We start from the raw sequence: 12,350 nt of genomic DNA, 5'->3' as shown, positions 1-12,350 counted from the left end.
TGTAAGTGATTAAACAGTGTTTCAGCGGAAGACATTGTGTTTTCAAGTAGATTTAAACTGTGTTCTTTATATTTTACATACATTAAAACAGCATTTCAAAGCATTGTAAGTGTCTAAACAGTATTTCAGGGCAAGACATTGTGTTTTCAAGTAGATTTAAACTGTGTTCTTTATGTTTTACATACATTGAAACATCGTTTCAAGGCATTGTAAGTGATTAAACAGTATTTCAGGGCAAGACATTGTGTTTTCAAGTAGATTTAAACTGTGTTCTTTATGTTTTACATACATTAAAACAGCATTTCAAAGCATATTAAGTGCCCTAAACTCTGTTTTAGAGCCAAACATTGCGTTATCACCTAATATCTCATGCAATTTAAGAAGAAACTTTCAAAGATCAGTTTAAGAGAAAACTGTTCCATAGTTTGCAATAAATAGATTGCAACTGTGTTCTTTATGTTTTATATACATTGAAACAGCATTTCAAGGCACTGTAAGTGACTAAACAGTGTTTCAGGGCAAGACATTGTGTTTTCAAGTAGATTTAAACTGTGTTCCTTATGTTTTACCTACAATAAAACCGTATTTCAAAACATTGTAAGTACCTTAAACTCTGTTTTAGAGCCAAACATTGTGTTCTCAACTAATATCTCATGCAAGTTAAGAAGAAACTTTCAAATATTAGTTTAAGAGAAAACTGTATGTTCTATAATTTGCAATAAGTAGATTGCAACTGTGTTCTTTATGTTTTAGACACATTGAAACAGCGTTTCAAGGCATTGTAAGTGTCTAAACAGTATTTCAGGGCAAGACATTGTGTTTTCAAGTAGATTTAAACTGTGTTCTTTATGTTTTACATACATTAAAAAGCATTTCAAAGCATTGTAAGTACCTTAAACTCTGTTTTAGAGCCAAACATTGTTTTCTCAACTAATATCTCATGCAAGTTAAGAAGAAACTTTCAAAGATTAGTTTAAGAGAAAACTGTTCTATAGTTTGCAATGAGTAGATTGCAACTGTCTTCTTTATGTTTTACATACATTGAAACAGCATTTCAAAGCATTGTAAGTACCTTAAACTCTGTTTTAGAGCCAAACATTGTGTTCTCAACTAATATCTCATGCAAGTTAAGAAGAAACTTTCAAAGATTAGTTTAAGAGAAAACTGACTGTTCTATAGTTTGCAATGAGTAGATTGCAACTGTGTTCTTTATGTTTTACATACATTGAAACAGCATTTCAAAGCATTGTAAGTACCTTAAACTCTGTTTTAGAGCGAAACATTGTGTTCTCAACTAATATCTCATGCAAGTTAAGAAGAAACTTTCAAAGATTAGTTTAAGAGAAAACTGTTCTATAGTTTGCAATGAGTAGATTGCAACTGTGTTCTTTATGTTTTACATACATTGAAACAGAGTTTCAAGGCATTGTAAGTGATTTAAAAGTGTTTCGGGGCAAGACGTGTTTTCAAGTAGATTTAAACTGTGTTCTTTATGTTTTACATACATTAAAACAGCATTTCAAAGCATTGTAAGTACCTTAAACTCTGTTTTAGAGCCAAACATTGCGTTCTCAACTAATATCTCATGGAAGTTAAGAATAAACTTTCAAAGATTAGTTTAAGAGAAAACAGTCTGTTCTATAGTTTGCAATAAGTAGATTGCAACTGTGTTCTTTATGTTTTACATACATTGAAACAGCGTTTCAAGGCATTGTAAGTGACTAAACAGTGTTTCAGGACAAGACATTGTGTTTTCAAGTAGATTTAAACTGTGTTCTTTCTTTTAAATACATTAAAACAGCGTTTCAAGGCATTGTAAGTGACTAAACAGTGTTTCAGGGTAAGAAATTGTGTTTTCAAGTAGATTTAAACTGTGTTTTTTATATTTTACATACATTGAAAAAGCGTTTCAAGGCATTGTAAGTGATTAAACAGTGTTTGAGCGCAAGACATTGTGTTTTCAATAGGTTTAAACTGTGTTCTTTATGTTTTACATACATTAAAAAGCATTTCAAAGCATTGTAAGTACCTTAAACTCTGTTTTAGAGCCAAACATTGCGTTCTCAAATAATATCTCATGCAAGTTAAAAAGAAACTTTCCAAGATTAGTTTAAGAGAAAACTGACTGTTCTATAGTTTGCAATGAGTAGATTGCAACTGTGGTCTTTATGTTTTACATACATTGAAACAGCATTTCAAAGCATTGTAAGTACCTTAAACTCTGTTTTAGAGCCAAACATTGTATTCTCAACTAATATCTCATGCAAGTTAAGAAGAAACTTTTAAAGATTAGTTTAAGAGAAAACTGTTCTATAGTTTGCAATGAGTAGATTGCAACTGTGTTCTTTATGTTTTACATACATTGAAAAAGCATTTCAAGGCAATGTAAGTGATTAAACAGTGTTTCAGCAGAAGACATTGTGTTTTCAAGTAGATTTAAACTGTGTTCTTTATATTTTACATACATTAAAACAGCATTTCAAAGCATTGTAAGTGTCTAAACAGTATTTCAGGGCAAGACATTGTGTTTTCAAGTAGATTTAAACTGTGTTCTTTATGTTTTACATACATTGAAACATCGTTTCAAGGCATTGTAAGTGATTAAACAGTATTTCAGGGCAAGACATTGTGTTTTCAAGTAGATTTAAACTGTGTTCTTTATGTTTTACATACATTAAAACAGCATTTCAAAGCATATTAAGTGCCCTAAACTCTGTTTTAGAGCCAAACATTGCGTTATCACCTAATATCTCATGCAATTTAAGAAGAAACTTTCAAAGATCAGTTTAAGAGAAAACTGTTCCATAGTTTGCAATAAATAGATTGCAACTGTGTTCTTTATGTTTTATATACATTGAAACAGCATTTCAAGGCACTGTAAGTGACTAAACAGTGTTTCAGGGCAAGACATTGTGTTTTCAAGTAGATTTAAACTGTGTTCTTTATGTTTTACCTACAATAAAACCGTATTTCAAAACATTGTAAGTACCTTAAACTCTGTTTTAGAGCCAAACATTGTGTTCTCAACTAATATCTCATGCAAGTTAAGAAGAAACTTTCAAATATTAGTTTAAGAGAAAACTGTATGTTCTATAATTTGCAATAAGTAGATTGCAACTGTGTTCTTTATGTTTTAGACACATTGAAACAGCGTTTCAAGGCATTGTAAGTGTCTAAACAGTATTTCAGGGCAAGACATTGTGTTTTCAAGTAGATTTAAACTGTGTTCTTTATGTTTTACATACATTAAAAAGCATTTCAAAGCATTGTAAGTACCTTAAACTCTGTTTTAGAGCCAAACATTGTTTTCTCAACTAATATCTCATGCAAGTTAAGAAGAAACTTTCAAAGATTAGTTTAAGAGAAAACTGTTCTATAATTTGCATTGAGTAGATTGCAACTGTGGGCTTTATGTTTTACATACATTGAAAGAGCATTTCAAAGCATTGTAAGTACCCTAAACTCTGTTTTAGAGCGAAACATTGTGTTCTCAACTAATATCTCATGCAAGTTAAAAAGAAACTTTCAAAGATTAGTTTAAGAGAAAACTGACTGTTCTATAGTTTGCAATGAGTAGATTGCAACTGTGTTCTTTATGTTTTACATACATTGAAACAGCATTTCAAAGCATTGTAAGTACCTTAAACTCTGTTTTAGAGCGAAACATTGTGTTCTCAACTAATATCTCATGCAAGTTAAGAAGAAACTTTCAAAGATTAGTTTAAGAGAAAACTGTTCTATAGTTTGCAATGAGTAGATTGCAACTGTGTTCTTTATGTTTTACATACATTGAAACAGAGTTTCAAGGCATTGTAAGTGATTTAAAAGTGTTTCGGGGCAAGACGTGTTTTCAAGTAGATTTAAACTGTGTTCTTTATGTTTTACATACATTAAAACAGCATTTCAAAGCATTGTAAGTACCTTAAACTCTGTTTTAGAGCCAAACATTGTTTTCTCAACTAATATCTCATGCAAGTTAAGAAGAAACTTTCAAAGATTAGTTTAAGAGAAAACTGTTCTATAATTTGCATTGAGTAGATTGCAACTGTGGGCTTTATGTTTTACATACATTGAAAGAGCATTTCAAAGCATTGTAAGTACCCTAAACTCTGTTTTAGAGCGAAACATTGTGTTCTCAACTAATATCTCATGCAAGTTAAAAAGAAACTTTCAAAGATTAGTTTAAGAGAAAACTGACTGTTCTATAGTTTGCAATGAGTAGATTGCAACTGTGTTCTTTATGTTTTACATACATTGAAACAGCATTTCAAAGCATTGTAAGTACCTTAAACTCTGTTTTAGAGCGAAACATTGTGTTCTCAACTAATATCTCATGCAAGTTAAGAAGAAACTTTCAAAGATTAGTTTAAGAGAAAACTGTTCTATAGTTTGCAATGAGTAGATTGCAACTGTGTTCTTTATGTTTTACATACATTGAAACAGAATTTCAAGGCATTGTAAGTGATTTAAAAGTGTTTCGGGGCAAGACGTGTTTTCAAGTAGATTTAAACTGTGTTCTTTATGTTTTACATACATTAAAACAGCATTTCAAAGCATTGTAAGTACCTTAAACTCTGTTTTAGAGCCAAACATTGCGTTCTCAACTAATATCTCATGCAAGTTAAGAATAAACTTTAAAAGATTAGTTTAAGAGAAAACAGTCTGTTCTATAGTTTGCAATAAGTAGATTGCAACTGTGTTCTTTATGTTTTACATACATTGAAACAGCGTTTCAAGGCATTGTAAGTGACTAAACAGTGTTTCAGGACAAGACATTGTGTTTTCAAGTAGATTTAAACTGTGTTCTTTCTTTTAAATACATTAAAACAGTGTTTCAAGGCATTGTAAGTGACTAAACAGTGTTTCAGGGTAAGAAATTGTGTTTTCAAGTAGATTTAAACTGTGTTTTTTATATTTTACATACATTGAAAAAGCGTTTCAAGGCATTGTAAGTGATTAAACAGTGTTTGAGCGCAAGACATTGTGTTTTCAATAGGTTTAAACTGTGTTCTTTATGTTTTACATACATTAAAAAGCATTTCAAAGCATTGTAAGTACCTTAAACTCTGTTTTAGAGCCAAACATTGTTTTCTCAACTAATATCTCATGCAAGTTAAGAAGAAACTTTCAAAGATTAGTTTAAGAGAAAACTGTTCTATAGTTTGCAATGAGTAGATTGCAACTGTGGTCTTTATGTTTTACATACATTGAAAGAGCATTTCAAAGCATTGTAAGTACCCTAAACTCTGTTTTAGTGCGAAACATTGTGTTCTCAACTAATATCTCATGCAAGTTAAAAAGAAACTTTCAAAGATTAGTTTAAAAGAAAACTGACTGTTCTATAGTTTGCAATGAGTAGATTGCAACTGTGTTCTTTATGTTTTACATACATTGAAACAGCATTTCAAAGCATTGTAAGTACCTTAAACTCTGTTTTAGAGCCAAACATTGTGTTCTCAACTAATATCTCATGCAAATTAAGAAGAAACTTTCAAAGATTAGTTTAAGAGAAAACTGACTGTTCTATAGTTTGCAATGAGTAGATTGCAACTGTGTTCTTTATGTTTTACATACATTGAAACAGCATTTCAAAGCATTGTAAGTACCTTAAACTCTGTTTTAGAGCGAAACATTGTGTTCTCAACTAATATCTCATGCAAGTTAAGAAGAAACTTTCAAAGATTAGTTTAAGAGAAAACTGTTCTATAGTTTGCAATGAGTAGATTGCAACTGTGTTCTTTATGTTTTACATACATTGAAACAGAGTTTCAAGGCATTGTAAGTGATTTAAAAGTGTTTCGGGGCAAGACGTATTTTCAAGTAGATTTAAACTGTGTTCTTTATGTTTTACATACATTAAAAGAGCATTTCAAAGCATTGTAAGTACCTTAAACTCTGTTTTAGAGCCAAACATTGCGTTCTCAACTAATATCTCATGCAAGTTAAGAATAAACTTTCAAAGATTAGTTTAAGAGAAAACAGTCTGTTCTATAGTTTGCAATAAGTAGATTGCAACTGTGTTCTTTATGTTTTACATACAATGAAACAGCGTTTCAAGGCATTGTAAGTGACTAAACAATGTTTCAGGACAAGACATTGTGTTTTCAAGTAGATTTAAACTGTGTTCTTTCTTTTAAATACATTAAAACAGCGTTTCAAGGCATTGTAAGTGACTAAACAGTGTTTCAGGGTAAGAAATTGTGTTTTCAAGTAGATTTAAACTGTGTTTTTTATATTTTACATACATTGAAAAAGCGTTTCAAGGCATTGTAAGTGATTAAACAGTGTTTGAGCGCAAGACATTGTGTTTTCAATAGGTTTAAACTGTGTTCTTTATGTTTTACATACATTAAAAAGCATTTCAAAGCATTGTAAGTACCTTAAACTCTGTTTTAGAGCCAAACATTGTGTTCTCAACTAATCTCATGCAAGTTAAGAAGAAACTTTCAAAGATTAGTTTAAGAGAAAACTGTTCTATAGTTTGCAATGAGTAGATTGCAACTGTGTTCTTTATGTTTTACATACATTGAAACAGCATTTCAAAGCATTGTAAGTACCTTAAACTCTGTTTTAGAGCCAAACATTATTTTCTCAACTAATATCTCATGCAAGTTAAGAAGAAACTTTCAAAGATTAGTTTAAGAGAAAACTGTTCTATAGTTTGCATTGAGTAGATTGCAACTGTGGTCTTTATGTTTTACAAACATTGAAAGAGCATTTCAAAGCATTGTAAGTACCCTAAACTCTGTTTTAGAGCGAAACATTGTGTTCTCAACTAATATCTCATGCAAGTTAAAAAGAAACTTTCAAAGATTAGTTTAAGAGAAAACTGACTGTTCTATAGTTTGCAATGAGTAGATTGCAACTGTGTTCTTTATGTTTTACATACATTGAAACAGCATTTCAAAGCATTGTAAGTACCTTAAACTCTGTTTTAGAGCCAAACATTGTGTTCTCAACTAATATCTCATGCAAGTTAAGAAGAAACTTTTAAAGATTAGTTTAAGAGAAAACTGTTCTATAGTTTGCAATGAGTAGATTGCAACTGTGTTCTTTATGTTTTACATACATTGAAAAAGCATTTCAAGGCAATGTAAGTGATTAAACAGTGTTTCAGCGGTAGACATTGTGTTTTCAAGTAGATTTAAACTGTGTTCTTTATATTTTACATACATTAAAACAGCATTTCAAAGCATTGTAAGTGTCTAAACAGTATTTCAGGGCAAGACATTGTGTTTTCAAGTAGATTTAAACTGTGTTCTTTATGTTTTACATACATTGAAACATCGTTTCAAGGCATTGTAAGTGATTAAACAGTATTTCAGGGCAAGACATTGTGTTTTCAAGTAGATTTAAACTGTGTTCTTTATGTTTTACATACATTAAAACAGCATTTCAAAGCATATTAAGTGCCCTAAACTCTGTTTTAGAGCCAAACATTGCGTTATCACCTAATATCTCATGCAATTTAAGAAGAAACTTTCAAAGATCAGTTTAAGAGAAAACTGTTCCATAGTTTGCAATAAATAGATTGCAACTGTGTTCTTTATGTTTTATATACATTGAAACAGCATTTCAAGGCACTGTAAGTGACTAAACAGTGTTTCAGGGCAAGACATTGTGTTTTCAAGTAGATTTAAACTGTGTTCTTTATGTTTTACCTACAATAAAACCGTATTTCAAAACATTGTAAGTACCTTAAACTCTGTTTTAGAGCCAAACATTGTGTTCTCAACTAATATCTCATGCAAGTTAAGAAGAAACTTTCAAATATTAGTTTAAGAGAAAACTGTATGTTCTATAATTTGCAATAAGTAGATTGCAACTGTGTTCTTTATGTTTTAGACACATTGAAACAGCGTTTCAAGGCATTGTAAGTGTCTAAACAGTATTTCAGGGCAAGACATTGTGTTTTCAAGTAGATTTAAACTGTGTTCTTTATGTTTTACATACATTAAAAAGCATTTCAAAGCATTGTAAGTACCTTAAACTCTGTTTTAGAGCCAAACATTGTTTTCTCAACTAATATCTCATGCAAGTTAAGAAGAAACTTTCAAAGATTAGTTTAAGAGAAAACTGTTCTATAATTTGCATTGAGTAGATTGCAACTGTGGGCTTTATGTTTTACATACATTGAAAGAGCATTTCAAAGCATTGTAAGTACCCTAAACTCTGTTTTAGAGCGAAACATTGTGTTCTCAACTAATATCTCATGCAAGTTAAAAAGAAACTTTCAAAGATTAGTTTAAGAGAAAACTGACTGTTCTATAGTTTGCAATGAGTAGATTGCAACTGTGTTCTTTATGTTTTACATACATTGAAACAGCATTTCAAAGCATTGTAAGTACCTTAAACTCTGTTTTAGAGCGAAACATTGTGTTCTCAACTAATATCTCATGCAAGTTAAGAAGAAACTTTCAAAGATTAGTTTAAGAGAAAACTGTTCTATAGTTTGCAATGAGTAGATTGCAACTGTGTTCTTTATGTTTTACATACATTGAAACAGAGTTTCAAGGCATTGTAAGTGATTTAAAAGTGTTTCGGGGCAAGACGTGTTTTCAAGTAGATTTAAACTGTGTTCTTTATGTTTTACATACATTAAAACAGCATTTCAAAGCATTGTAAGTACCTTAAACTCTGTTTTAGAGCCAAACATTGCGTTCTCAACTAATATCTCATGCAAGTTAAGAATAAACTTTCAAAGATTAGTTTAAGAGAAAACAGTCTGTTCTATAGTTTGCAATAAGTAGATTGCAACTGTGTTCTTTATGTTTTACATACATTGAAACAGCGTTTCAAGGCATTGTAAGTGACTAAACAGTGTTTCAGGACAAGACATGGTGTTTTCAAGTAGATTTAAACTGTGTTCTTTCTTTTAAATACATTAAAACAGCGTTTCAAGGCATTGTAAGTGACTAAACAGTGTTTCAGGGTAAGAAATTGTGTTTTCAAGTAGATTTAAACTGTGTTTTTTATATTTTACATACATTGAAAAAGCGTTTCAAGGCATTGTAAGTGATTAAACAGTGTTTGAGCGCAAGACATTGTGTTTTCAATAGGTTTAAACTGTGTTCTTTATGTTTTACATACATTAAAAAGCATTTCAAAGCATTGTAAGTACCTTAAACTCTGTTTTAGAGCCAAACATTGCGTTCTCAAATAATATCTCATGCAAGTTAAAAAGAAACTTTCAAAGATTAGTTTAAGAGAAAACTGTTCTATAGTTTGCATTGAGTAGATTGCAACTGTGTTCTTTATGTTTTACATACATTGAAAAAGCATTTCAAGGCAATGTAAGTGATTAAACAGTGTTTCAGCGGAAGACATTTTGTTTTCAAGTAGATTTAAACTGTGTTCTTTATCTTTTACATACATTAAAACAGCATTTCAAAGCATTGTAAGTGTCTAAACAGTATTTCAGGGCAAGACATTGTGTTTTCAAGTAGATTTAAACTTTGTTCTTTATGTTTTACATACATTAAAACAGCATTTCAAAGCATTGTAAGTACCTTAAACTCTGTTTTAGAGCCAAACATTGTGTTCTCAACTAATATCTCATGCAAGTTAAGAAGAAACTTTCAAAGATTAGTTTAAGAGAAAACAGTCTGTTCTATAGTTTGCAATAAGTAGATTGCAACTGTGTTCTTTATGTTTTACATACATTGAAACAGCGTTTCAAGGCATTGTAAGTGATTAAACAGTATTTCAGGGCAAGACATTGTGTTTTCAAGTAGATTTAAACTGTGTTCTTTATGTTTTACATACATTAAAACATCATTTCAAAGCATATTAAGTGCCCTAAACTCTGTTTTAGAGCCAAACATTGCGTTATCACCTAATATCTCATGCAATTTAAGAAGAAACTTTCAAAGATCAGTTTAAGAGAAAACTGTTCCATAGTTTGCAATAAATAGATTGCAACTGTGTTCTTTATGTTTTATATACATTGAAACAGCATTTCAAGGCACTGTAAGTGACTAAACAGTGTTTCAGGGCAAGACATTGTGTTTTCAAGTAGATTTAAACTGTGTTCTTTATGTTTTACCTACAATAAAACCGTATTTCAAAACATTGTAAGTACCTTAAACTCTGTTTTAGAGCCAAACATTGTGTTCTCAACTAATATCTCATGCAAGTTAAGAAGAAACTTTCAAATATTAGTTTAAGAGAAAACTGTATGTTCTATAATTTGCAATAAGTAGATTGCAACTGTGTTCTTTATGTTTTACATACATTGAAAAAGCATTTCAAGGCAATGTAAGTGATTAAACAATGTTTCAGCGGAAGACATTGTGTTTTCAAGTAGATTTAAACTGTGTTCTTTATGTTTTACATACATTGAAACAGCGTTTCAAGGCATTGTAAGTGATTAAACAGTATTTCAGGGCAAGACATTGTGTTTTCAAGTAGATTTAAACTGTGTTCTTTATGTTTTACATACATTAAAACAGCATTTCAAAGCATATTAAGTGCCCTAAACTCTGTTTTAGAGCCAAACATTGTGTTCTCAACTAATATCTCATGCAAGTTAAAAAGAAACTTTCAAAGATTAGTTTAAGAGAAAACTGACTGTTCTATAGTTTGCAATGAGTAGATTGCAACTGTGGTCTTTATGTTTTACATACATTGAAACAGCATTTCAAAGCATTGTAAGTACCTTAAACTCTGTTTTAGAGCCAAACATTGTGTTCTCAACTAATATCTCATGCAAGTTAAGAAGAAACTTTCAAAGATTAGTTTAAGAGAAAACTGACTGTTCTATAGTTTGCAATGAGTAGATTGCAACTGTGTTCTTTATGTTTTACATACATTGAAACAGCATTTCAAAGCATTGTAAGTACCTTAAACTCTGTTTTAGAGCGAAACATTGTGTTCTCAACTAATATCTCATGCAAGTTAAGAAGAAACTTTCAAAGATTAGTTTAAGAGAAAACTGTTCTATAGTTTGCAATGAGTAGATTGCAACTGTGTTCTTTATGTTTTACATACATTGAAACAGAGTTTCAAGGCATTGTAAGTGATTTAAAAGTGTTTCGGGGCAAGACGTGTTTTCAAGTAGATTTAAACTGTGTTCTTTATGTTTTACATACATTAAAACAGCATTTCAAAGCATTGTAAGTACCTTAAACTCTGTTGTAGAGCCAAACATTGCGTTCTCAAATAATATCTCATGCAAGTTAAAAAGAAACTTTCCAAGATTAGTTTAAGAGAAAACTGACTGTTCTATAGTTTGCAATGAGTAGATTGCAACTGTGGTCTTTATGTTTTACATACATTGAAACAGCATTTCAAAGCATTGTAAGTACCTTAAGCTCTGTTTTAGAGCCAAACATTGTTTTCTCAACTAATATCTCATGCAATTTAAGAAGAAACTTTCAAAGATCAGTTTAAGAGAAAACTGTTCCATAGTTTGCAATAAATAGATTGCAACTGTGTTCTTTATGTTTTATATACATTGAAACAGCATTTCAAGGCACTGTAAGTGACTAAACAGTGTTTCAGGGCAAGACATTGTGTTTTCAAGTAGATTTAAACTGTGTTCTTTATGTTTTACCTACAATAAAACCGTATTTCAAAACATTGTAAGTACCTTAAACTCTGTTTTAGAGCCAAACATTGTGTTCTCAACTAATATCTCATGCAAGTTAAGAAGAAACTTTCAAATATTAGTTTAAGAGAAAACTGTATGTTCTATAATTTGCAATAAGTAGATTGCAACTGTGTTCTTTATGTTTTACATACATTGAAAAAGCATTTCAAGGCAATGTAAGTGATTAAACAATGTTTCAGCGGAAGACATTGTGTTTTCAAGTAGATTTAAACTGTGTTCTTTATGTTTTACATACATTGAAACAGCGTTTCAAGGCATTGTAAGTGATTAAACAGTATTTCAGGGCAAGACATTGTGTTTTCAAGTAGATTTAAACTGTGTTCTTTATGTTTTACATACATTAAAACAGCATTTCAAAGCATATTAAGTGCCCTAAACTCTGTTTTAGAGCCAAACATTGTGTTCTCAACTAATATCTCATGCAAGTTAAAAAGAAACTTTCAAAGATTAGTTTAAGAGAAAACTGACTGTTCTATAGTTTGCAATGAGTAGATTGCAACTGTGGTCTTTATGTTTTACATACATTGAAACAGCATTTCAAAGCATTGTAAGTACCTTAAACTCTGTTTTAGAGCCAAACATTGTGTTCTCAACTAATATCTCATGCAAGTTAAGAAGAAACTTTCAAAGATTAGTTTAAGAGAAAACTGACTGTTCTATAGTTTGCAATGAGTAGATTGCAACTGTGTTCTTTATGTTTTACATACATTGAAACAGCATTTCAAAGCATTGTAAGTAC

The sequence above is a fragment of the Electrophorus electricus genome, chromosome 26, assembly GCF_041902795.1.
Source record: "Electrophorus electricus isolate QZ-2024a chromosome 26, ASM4190279v1, whole genome shotgun sequence".
NCBI lineage: Eukaryota > Metazoa > Chordata > Actinopteri > Gymnotiformes > Gymnotidae > Electrophorus > Electrophorus electricus.
This window is presented reverse-complemented; position numbering follows the sequence as displayed.